This window comes from Macaca nemestrina, chromosome 5 (genome assembly GCF_043159975.1).
Source record: "Macaca nemestrina isolate mMacNem1 chromosome 5, mMacNem.hap1, whole genome shotgun sequence".
NCBI classification, from domain to species: domain Eukaryota; kingdom Metazoa; phylum Chordata; class Mammalia; order Primates; family Cercopithecidae; genus Macaca; species Macaca nemestrina.
The window spans coordinates 133,715,085-133,727,104 of NC_092129.1; the positions used below are offsets into that span (position 1 = coordinate 133,715,085).

Genomic DNA, 12,020 nt, shown 5'->3' on the forward strand with positions numbered 1-12,020 from the left:
AGGCTTATACTGAGGAGTGTGTCTGCACAGAGTCCTGTGATGTGAACTCTCTTCAGGTCTGTCAGCCACTGATACCAGCACCTGCTCTGGTAGAGGTAGACAGGGAGTGAAGTGAACTCTGTGAGGCTCCTCAGCTGCAGTTTTGTTTATTGTGCTTATTTTGCAATGGTTGGCCTCCAGCCAACTGGCATTGCTTTTAGGAGAGCATCAGCTACAATAGGTGGGAAGGACCCTAAAGCTTCTATGAGATTATGTCCTTTGTCTTCGGCTACCAGGGCAGGTAGAAAAGACCATCAGGTGGGAGCAGGGTTAGGCGTGTCTGAGCTCAGACTCTTGGGCAATCCTTGCTGTGGCTGCTGTGGGGGATGGAGGTGTGGTTCTCAGGCCAATGGAGTTATGTTCCCAGGGATATAATGGCTACCTCTGCAGCACCATGCAGGTGGCCAGGGAAGTGGGAGATAGTCAGCAGTTACAGAGCTCACCCAGCTCCCACACAGCCCAAAAGGCCAGTCTCACTCCCACCATGCCCCCTCAACAGCACTGAGTTTATTTCCAGGCAGCCAGTGAGCAGGTCTGAGACCTGGTCCCAGGTTACCAGCTTCCTGGCTGATAAAGCAAGGTCTTTTAGCTTTCACGCCTCCCTGCCTGCCACGTCTTCTGTGCTGTGTCTGCACTCCCAATTCACCCAACCCCAGGTTATGTCCAGGAAACTTCATGTTGGGTTGAAATTGTTACAAATTTAGCTGGAAGTTTCCTTCACCCTGCAGTCTTCCCAGTTTCTCTGGCAGCCCCCACCCTCAAGGACTCCTGTGAGATGAAGTCAGAAATAGCTTCCCTGGAGACCAAGAAAGCCCACAGGGCTCTTTCCGCTGCTTCTTCTACCCTTGTATTTTGCTTGGCCTTCTCAGTTTATCTCAGCTCCAGATAAGGCCAAATCTGGACCTCCAGGCTCCCCAGTGAGGGTTTGTGTTCAGGGGTAAACAATCCCCCTTTCATGCTTTCACACTTTGGATATTCACAGATTTTCAGCTATTACTCAGGGCCTGCAGCACCAATTCACTTTCTTCAAAGGGTCTGTGGATTCTATCTTCTTTCTTGGTATGTTCCTGTGATAGTTCTTGGAGCAAAAACTCACAACGTGAGAATCTCCACATGCTGCTCTGTCTGTCCAAGTGGGAGCTGAAAATGTGTCCTGCCTCCTATCTGTCATTTTCCTGTGTAATGTAGCATATCTTTTATGAGAACTACTAATGAAATTTTTTTTCAGATGCAATTCCTTTACTGAATATTATTAGCAGAGATAACTATTTTACAAAGTATGGTTTTTGTTTAATATATTATTCATTAATGAAATATCTGACACCTTAAAACCAAATGAACATATTCACAAGTTTTTACTTTAATTCCATAAGGCAAAAAGAAAGGAGTCCAGTCTTTTTGGTTGATACTATTTTTTAATCTACATCAGAAGAATATAAGGAAGCCACCAATAGTCAATTCTTATGGAAAAAAAATTAAAATAAATTACTTATAATAAGTTACAATGAATTTGCAAGAGCTTTGTAAAATTTAAAAAGCATAAAACTTTACCAGTGTTGTTATTATTCATGGAAGGATGTTTCTTGCCTCAAACTTTATTTCCTTGAGACAATATATAAAGAAGAATTGTATGGAATTTGGAGTTAAATGTGTTCAGATCTCAGAGTCATTGCTACTCAACACTCATCCTTCAAACCATTTCATCAGTCTGCATATGAATTGCTTATTTATACAAATAGTTAACTCATTGTTACTTAGTGACTTTAAAAAAAACTGTCAAATTAGCTCTATATAGTTAACCATGTTCTTTGACATGCATCTGTTATTTCTGAAATTAGGTACAAGAAGTAACCGAAAATCCTGTGAATATTGGCTATGGAATATATGCCAACACCCAAATCTAAAGCAGAGATAACGGTTCAATGTCTTCTTAAGGGTTTTTTTTTTTTTTTTTTTTTTTTTTTTGTCTTTCAATAAACTCTCAAGCCTGGTTTATATTATTAGTTTCATTAAAAATATGAGGTTTTCATCTACCTCATCTCCCCTGCACTCCACATACACACAGGAGTCGTCTTTTCCCTTAGGGGTACTATGTAAGCCTTGCTCCCTTAATATTGACATTCTATACCTTTGCAGGATTCTTCATAAATACTTTTTATTCCCCTGACCCAGAATATTGCAACTTTGTGAATATTTTACAAAGTAACTTCAACAGTTAATGTGCTGTCTAAATAACTGGAAACACTAAGAATGCTCTTAGATCATCTGGAGGCGCAGGGAAGGATAAGGTCATATTTCTTTCAGAGAAATTCAGAAAGAAGAAGGGTCTCCTTCATAAAGTATGAACCTCCTATAGAAATTATTCAGCGGTAGTCAGTGAGTCATGAAAAGCAGCTTCTTTCTCAGGATGAAGCTAAGCATGAACACAGAGAGAGCAAACTTAGCTCATCCAGGGAGTATGACTCTGAAAAGTTAGCTGGTACATTGGGAGATAAGTGAGAAAGAATCAGTAAAATAAATTAATCTTCCTTCAAATATGGAAGATGGCTACGTGACAGCCATGTGTGGATTGTTGAGATGATGTTGTATCCAACGTTCTATTGTTACCATAGTAAAGATTGTGGTGAAAATGGTGAAGATGATGATGATGATCACGACGACTTTGTTGTTGCTATTTTTTTTCTAAGCATCCTTTTTACCCTCTTCAGGATGGTAGCCAGATGGCTGTTAGTAGGGTAAGCCAGTTTTTTTTCAGGTATTTATCATTCAATCTATTAACTATGAGATATAGAATTTTACTTACGGTTAAGGCCAACTCTTACATGTGCTTTGTGCTTTAAGATGGTTGCAATAAATGTGTGCATCTACCCCATGATGGCCTCTCAGATTTGTTTCTGCCCTTTATGATCTCAGTCATCATACAATCAAATGATGGGCCATGCAACACACCCAGCTCTGCTTAAGCAGAATTTATAATCTAACTGTGAAACTTATGTAAATAATATTCCCTCCTTTCTAATTAAAGGACTTCCTAAGACAGCATTCACCACATCAATGTAGTACTGTGTGATTGAAATTTTGACTCAATTCATTTGTCACTTCAGTCTTCTTTGATGGCCTTGAGGAGGTTCGACCACCTCAATCAATATTACAAAAATCTTAAGACTAGAATTATGAGTATGAAAATACAATGTAATCACAGACCCACCTCCCTCTCAGTGGTTTGTTGAGGTCCCCAGGAGTAGCATGCCCCACAAAAGTCACGTCCACCTGCAATCTCAGAATGTAACATTAGTTAGAAACAGGGTCTCTGCAGATGTAATTAGTTGGGAATGCTGAGATGAAATCATTCTAGATTTAGAGTGGGCCTAAAAAGGAGATCTGGCAACATAGTCACAGAGAAGAAAGTTGTGTGATGATGGAGGCAAAGATTGGGATGATAAAGATACAAGCCAATAAATGATCAGGGATTGCCTGGAAGCACTGGATGCTAAGAAGAAGTGAGGAGGAACTTCACTCTATAGCCTTCATAGAAAGGCTCCTGACTCCTTGATATGAGGCTTGTGTCTTTTAAGAACTGTGAGAATACATAACTGTTGCTTGTGGTAATTTGTAACACCAAGCTTGTAGTCATTTGTTATAACATCTTTAGAAAATCAATAGACCAGGAAAGAGGGAGGAACTCTCAGGAGCACCTCACCCAGGATATACTGTTAATACTATCCTACCAGTAATCCTAGAAAATTAAAACAAGCTTCTTTTCATGTCAAGTTTATCCTTTAGCATGGTTATAATTTCCGTGACTCATTTAATGAAAACCTTGCAATAAATATAACCTCAAGATGTCATTCAGCACATCATTTTCATTGATATGTAAACTTCTCACACATGTAAGCTACTGGAAAACAAGGGCCCCACTATTTGAATTCAGTATCGATTCAGTTGTGGATTATCTGCAACTGAAAAATCACCCTATGCTTTAACCTCCTCTATAGGATACCTGCCACATTCTTGATTAAGCTATTTATGCTAAAGGGAAAGTTAATTCCTATTGAGATAGCTCATTCTGGCTTTGCAAAGTACCTTAAGAAATTCCTTAATGTGGAGTTAAAATATTGCTAACTGTAAGATTTATACCTCCACTCTAATTTTAGCTCACAAGGCCACAAAAGTAAAGTATTTCTTCCCACAAGTACATCCCTAAATTTTTGAAGCTAACTGTATTGTTATCCAGTCTATGTATCTAACAACGTTTTACTCTCCTTTTTCTGCTAAGTTAAACTTGTTCATTTCCCCAAACAGATACTCAGAAAACTAAGGTTTAATTTCTTGCAGTATTAACATCTTTGAATATATCTCAGATTGACTATATCACCTCTAGAACTCAGCATCCAGAATTATATATGATTTTTTAAAAATATCTTCCATAGTGCAGTGAAAGGAACTATCACTTATTATCACTTGTTAACACTTATCCAATTATTAACATATCAATTATTAACACTTATATCAATTATTAACACTTATTATCAGTTACTAACAAACACTGATTATTAAGAATGTTACACCTGGCCGGGCGCGGTGGCTCAAGCCTGTAATCCCAGCACTTTGGGAGGCCGAGGCGGGCGGATCACAAGGTCAGGAGATCGAGACCACAGTGAAACCCCGTCTCTACTAAAAAAAAAATACAAAAAAAATTAGCCGGACGCGGTGGCGGGCGCCTGTAGTCCCAGCTACTCAGGAGGCTGAGGCAGGAGAATGGCGGGAACCCGGGAGGTGGAGCTTGCAGTGAGCCGAGATCGCGCCACTGCACTCCAGCCTGGGCAACAGCGTGAGACTCCGTCTCAAAAAAAAAAAAAAAAAAAAAAAAAGAATGTTACATCTGCAATTATAGATATTTGAAGAATCCTACACTGGAGATTATATACAAAAATTATATAGAAAATAATTTGATATTTAGAAAAAAATTATGTTTAAAATATTTTTTGCTTCCCCATTTAAGGTAAATCTACCTTCTGAGCTTCTTGCATTTGACTGTCTAAATGTCTAGTCAGGCTTGGAAAGTTTTCCTGAATTATTCCCTCAAATAAGTTTTCCAAACTTTGTTTTTTTATTCTCCCTCAGGTACAGCAAAGATTCTTACATTTGGCCATTATACATAATCCCATATTTCTTAGAGACTTTGTTCATTTCCTTTTTTAAAATTTTTTACAATTTTGTTTGATTGGGTTAATTCAAAAGCCTTGTTTTCAACTTCTGAAATTCTTTTTCCTACTTGGTCTATTCTTTTGTTACAACTTTCCACTGCATTTAGTCATTCTTTAAATGTGTCTTTCATTTCCAGAAGTTCTGATTGTTTTTTCTTTAAAACATCTATTTCTTTAGAAAATTTCTCAATTAGATCTTAAATTAAAAAAAAAAAAAAAGTCTTTAGGTTGGTTTTTGCCTTTCTCTTACACTTCCTTAAATAGCTTAATAATCAACCTTTTGGATGCTTTATCTGTGTTTCAGATATTTCATCTTGGTTTGAATTCATTGCTGGAGAGCTAGTGAGATCTTTTGGGTGTGTTATAGAACCCTGTGTGTCATCCTGCCAAATATTTTTTCTAGTTCCTTCTCTTTGGGGTAGACTATTTCTTCTAATTATTTTTGAATTATTTTTTTTAATTTGACAGTGTTTTTAATATTTCTTTTTCTTTCTCTTGAGGATATGACTTTAATTTTTTAAATTTCTTATAAACTAATACAGCTCTGTGTGCTTTCAGGGTTGAAACTTCTGTATGAATAACCTACTTATAGAGTCTTTGTATGATGGCTTTCTCAGAAGCTAGTTGTCGTAGCAATGTGCTTGGTGTATGACCAAGTTCATTGTCTTCTGTGCAGTTGGAATGACAGAGGTCTCTTGAAACTTATCTCAAGGGCCAGATTACTGTGAGTGCTGCTGCTCCTCTAGGTCTGGTCACTTGGTGGGGGTGCCTCACTCCAGGCTAGTGCTAGGAAATGTTTGCAAGGGGTTCTTTGATGTGATCTGTCCTCAAATCTCCCAGCAGCGGGTACCAACACCAGCTCTGATGGAATTGGCAGGGGAGTGACGTTGGCGTACACTTCGTGATATTCCTTGGTTATTAATAGCCTTAGTGTGTCAACTTCCTCAAATGCCAGTTGTAGTGGTAACAAACTTGCCTTGTGGACAGGTTCAGAACCTCCTGGTTAGCCAGAATGATGTAAGAAATGGTGATAGCTAAGGCTACAAGTTTTCTCTTTTCCAAGCACTGTGTTATTGTGCCTGCAGATGGTGTAATGGACTGTGTTGTTTGGACTCCAGTCAGGAGATGGCACTTGCCAAGAAACACCAGCTGTGGTGGTATTGATAGGATTTGTGTTTGCCTTATGTTACCCAAAAGAGGTACTTTGGCGTCTCAGGCAATGGGCAGGGCCGTGAAACTCCCAAGAGTTTCTGTCCTTAATATTAAACCACCAGGGTGGATGGAGGGGCAAATCTGGGTGGGAGCTGGGTCAAGCAAGTCCATGCTGTGGCTCCGCATGTGTGGGCACAAACAGCAGCTCCAGTGGGAATCAGAGGCCAGTTCTCTGGCCACTGGGGTAAAGTTCCAGGGAGGAGCACAGCTGCCTCTGTCATACAGAAGGGACCACATGAGGAGTGGGGAGCAGCAGGCAGCAGTGAGCCCCACCCAGCTCCCATACATTTGGCGAGGCAAACCTCACACCTGCAGTGTTCCACTAGCAGCAACTAATTAGGTTCCAGGCAGTGTGCTCAGAACTCAAAACTGCCCCTGGCCACAAGCCTTCCCTGCAGAGACAGAAACCAAGGCTTTCAGTCCACGTTCCCCAAGTCTGCCTGTGAAGCAGGCGTGTCTAGCTCTCATGCCTGTGGCTGCAGCCCAATCTCCACTCGCCCCTTGGTTTTTGCCAAGGTCTTTTATTCCCATGTGAGAGTATATCATGAATCTCAGTTGGGAGCTTCTCTCAACCTTTGCTGCCTGAGTTAGCAAGCAGACTTGCATGAAGTCTCCTGCAGAGTAGGATCAGGTATGGGTTCCCTCCATCCCCACTGGAAACGGGGAGTGCACTCAAAGCCACTTCTTTTTATATACTCCCCGCTGCTCACTGACTCGGCTCCAGCGCTGGGTAGGATTAAGGCCTTTCCCAATGGCCTGTATTGCCAGGTTCCCCAGTGGGAGAGTATATCCCAAAGTCACTTTATCCCCCTCTCACACTATGGAGACTTACAGCTTTCACCTACTTCACAGTGTAGGCTGCAGCCTGATGTTTCTTTCAAAGGGTCTGTGGTTTCTTTTAGTTTTTTTAAGTTCCTGTGTTGCTTCTTGGGAAAAAGTTCAGTGTGATGCTCTCCACACTATTTTCTCTTTCCAAGTGGAAGAGAAGTGCTAGCAATGTCTCCAATCTACCATCTTGGAAGAAAAATAGGTCTTAATTTTCAACAAAAGCTTTTAAAATAAAAAATAGCAAAACTATAAATAGAGCCCATAGAATAAGGATATAAAGAAAGAAAATATTTTTGTACAGCTGTACAATATGTTTGTGTTTTAAGACAAGTGTTATTACAAGAGTCAAAACGTAAAAAGTATTAAAATGTTTTTAAAGTAAACATGCTACATTCAACTGAGGTTACTTTATTATTGGAGAAATACAAATATTTGTATAAATTTAGTGTATCCTAAATGTGCAGTGTTTATAAAGTCGACAGTAGTGTACAGCAATGTCCTGGGCCTTCGCGTTTACTCACCACTTACTCGCTGACTCATCTGGAGCAACTTCCAGTCCCGCAATATCCGTTCATGGCAAGCGCCCTCTACAGGTGTATTATATTCTATCTTTTTTTTTTTTTTTTGAGACGGAGTCTCCCTCTGCCACCCAGGCTGGAGTGCAGTGGCCGGATCTCAGCTCACTGCGAGCTCCGCCTCCCGGGTTCACGCCATTGTCCTGCCTCAGCCTCCCGAGTAGCTGGGACTACAGGCGCCCGCCACCTCACCCGGCTAGTTTTTTTGTATTTTTTAGTAGAGACGGGGTTTCACCGTGTTAGCCAGGATGGTCTCGATCTCCTGACCTCGTGATCCGCCCGTCTCGGCCTCCCAATATATTTTATCTTTTATGCTGTATTTTTACTGTCCTTTTTCTATGTTTAGATACACAAATACTTAACTGTTGTGTTATAATCGCCTCCAGTATTCAGTGCAGTAGTATGTTGCACAGGTTTGTAGCCGAGGAGCAATAGGCTATAGCAAATAGTCTAGATGTGTGAAAGGTTATACCATGTAGGTTTGTGTAAGTATACTCTATGATGGTCATATGATTTCCTAACTACACATGTCTCAGAACATATCCCCATTGTTAAGTGAGGCATGACTATATCAAATAAGTATTTCCTAAAATCTCTTATGCTAAAACTCACTTTCCTTATAATAAACACTCACTCACTTTGCATCTTCCTCTCTCAAAGCTCAGTGACTAACTCACTACACAAAGGTAGAATGAAAGTTAAACATAAAGGTTTCTGGATTTTCCTGTACTCCTTACAGTAGACTGTCATTCTTGATCCATTCAAAATAATTAACAAGAGAACCAGCCTAGCCATAACTTGAACTTTATAGAATATAATGTTATTAAATAAACTTAGACCCAGATGATACCTTAAAATCATCTCTTCCTGATAACTTACAGCAGTAAAAGACAGATCAGGGATGCTAAATAACCTACTGAATGGTACACAGTTATGTCAGGGCTAGAAACTGAACACACCTAATTTAGTGCATTTTCATCTGTTGTTTATAATATGACTTATGTCTTTATTTATAAAATAATAAATGATTTTTTGATAGTTAAGAATAAGAAGGATATTTAGAAAAATAATATGGGTTGATTATTTTAAGATAATGTAGACACAGACTCAAGCATTAGGATATAGTTTCTAATGTACTTACATTTCTTTAGTGATTAACTCCAATAGTTGCATAGAAATTTTATGGATTTAACCAACAATTCTAAAATAATACTTTGCTTCAGACTATGTTTAAAGATTTAAGTTAAAGATGAGTAAATACAAATAGAAATTCCTTTGGCATGTGAATTTATTCTCACATGTTAAACTGAATTCTCCCTAATTTGAACATACTTTTCTTGAAGGCTGATATAATAAAGTGTCTTACTAGTGCTTAGACAGTGCCATTTAATCAGTAGATGCCCAATATATGTTGCTAAAGATGAACTTAAAATGAACCCTGTGAGACTACTGGGCACATGTCTCAGTTTAAGTATGAATGATGTCTCCAGTACTTGTAGCCTCAACTATTTCCCCTGCCTCCTTGTCAGTCTTCCTTCTGCAAGTCTGACAAAGAGTAAATGAACCACATGAATTATTAATATAGGTAACCCTGGAGAATTTGTATTCTAACAAAGATCAAAGCCTCAAGGGAAATCTATAAATTCCTGGTATAGAAATGGAGACATGAGTAAGAATTAAGGGAGAAAAACAGAGAAACTATCCAGCACCTTGCAGTCGCACTATAGTATGAAGAACATGGTTGCAAATTATCAATTCTTCGGTGTTGATTATTTTTTTTTACACAAAGTATCTATTGCTTTAGTCATACTATACCAGTTGGCAGAAATATTTCAGTTATAGAAATAGTTTGAGTGATTTGCAAGAAATGTATCTCAAAAATAGCAAAATAAGTAAAGCTAGCAATTTTTTCCCAGAACAGCTAGTCTCAGTTTTGTGACTCCCTAGGGCAATGATTTTGAGGCTTGTGAGCTTGGTAACACCAACCTGAGGCAATTCCATTGAACAGAATCTTAGGTGTTCTCAGATAGCCTGGAGGGACACATCTTGTGTCAGATGTAATTTTCAGGTTGTAAATTACTTTTAACCATGCGTATAAGATTGCTCAGTCTAAAATATTCTGCATACTTCAAAAGAAATGCTTTTTTGTTAAGCTTTGAAAGTCGTGAGGGGATTAGAGGGGTGTGTGTGTGTGTGTGTGTGCGCGCGCGCACGCATGCACACGCCTGCGTAGACAAAAAATAATAGAAACGGTCCTTTTCTATTTAGAAATAACTGCTGGAGGGAGAAATTAAAATTGATGATTGAAGTATGCATTTTATTCCATTAATAAATTTAAACTCCTAGATTTTCCTTTTAGTAGGTACCCTCTAAGATATGCTAAGTCTTCCTTGCTTAGTGTGGCAGCCTAAGATAATAACTTAATGTATGAATTGAACTCCCTCTCCTCATATTGTGAAGTACGTAAAATTTCTCTGAGTGGCCAAAACTGAAAATCACTAACTTTCTATGCTCTGGAAAGTGACATTTATCAGGGCAAGAACATGACAAATATTTGGAACAAAGTTGGTCTCTTGGGTATGAGTGTATAATCTCCTGGTCCATAATGCTTGGTCTCAGCCAAGTTTACCATGGTGGCGCAGCCAGCCTTGTTCGTAGATGGATGTTTCCATTTGTGCATTGCAAAATTACTTCACTGGAGTGATTTGGTGGTTGACATTCATAAACTTGTGAACAGTGACCTCATCTTATTTACTAATTTGACATATCTGAGGCTGCATTAATGAAAGTTTACTAAGATATTTCATGCAATTGATGCTGGAAAAAATCTCTTGAAGTCTGTAATTGATCAGTCTAAAAAGTCATACAACTCAAAATACATGTGCACCATAAAACAGTGACTTGCCGTGTACATGCATTTTCCTTCTATGTCAGTTGGCGTACACTCATTCATTCAACAAATAACATTGTAAGTGCCCACTATGTTCTTGCAGATGAAAATACAGTTAGACAAAATAGTCAAATATCTGTCTTCTTTGACCTTTTATGTTTTTGATTTCCTTTTTTCACACCTGCAGGTGTGGTTATCTTTAACCAGACAACATTACCAGAATACTACCTTTTCTAATAGATTAAAAGTGGTCATTCTGCTGCCCACTGGGACCAGGCTGTAAATGATTCAGAAATCCTTTTAAGTTTAGGCTACATTTGATGGTGCTTGTTTTATTAATACACTATACGATTCTTTTATTTGTTGTAATTACTTCACAATGTGGTACTTAAGCCTTGTTCAGTAACCGGATCTCAAGTGTGGGTATGTAGCATTCATGTCACCAATACCTCTGGTTGACTACTATTATCTGCTTCCTTTCATCAACCCCAAACTCAGTCTGGAAGCTTTCAAACATCATGTCTACATCAAAATTCAACACAGACATTACTTTGATTCCCTTTGTCTATGGAGAAAAGTTGAAGGAGTATTTTCATAGAAAAGGGCCTTGGGATCTGGGCTCTTAGATGTACAAAAAAATGAGTCCAAACTTCTAACTCCTATGACATTTATTTAGGAGTGCTCCCCTCGCAACATAGGCAACTTCTGTAGCAGTGGATTTGTAATCAAGAAAAATTGAAGTCCAATTCAAACCATGCTATTTACTAAATGGCTGTGCTAGTTACTTAACTTATATAAAACTTAGTTTCAGCTGGACGTGGTGGGCCGAGGTGGGTGGATCACGAGGTCAGGAGATCGAGACCATCCTGGCTGACACAGTGAAGCCCCGTCTCTACTAAAAATACAAAAAATTATCCGGGTGACTGAGGCAGGAGAATGGTGTGAACCTGGGAGGCGGAGGTTGCAGTGAGCCAAGATCGTGCCATGGCACTCCAGCCTGGATGACAGAGCGATATTCCATCTCAAAACAAACAAACAAACAAAAAACAAACAAACAAAAACAAAACTTAGTCTCTTTACCTTTAAGATAGGAATGAAAATTACTTTGCATATTCTTTGTAATACTTAAGAATCAACAGAGATAATATATAACAACTGCTCAGGTAATATTCTTATCCTTCAGTCAGATGCTTCGCAATAAGAATCAAAAGGTGAATTTAATGGTGTGTAAAATTTTCTCAATAGAGCTTCTATAAACAAAATGGTGTA

General features: G+C 38.9%; 1 long non-coding RNA gene across 1 annotated transcript in view; it reads left to right on the plus strand.

Annotated features, from left to right (window-relative positions):
• The first annotated feature begins 2,675 nt into the window (after positions 1–2,675).
• Positions 2,676–12,020, plus strand: part of LOC105490901 (uncharacterized) — a 119,784-nt gene continuing 110,439 nt past the window's right edge. The window contains exon 1 of the long non-coding RNA XR_011623123.1: positions 2,676–2,774. This is a non-coding gene — a long non-coding RNA (uncharacterized lncRNA). The remainder of the gene's footprint in view (positions 2,775–12,020) is intronic.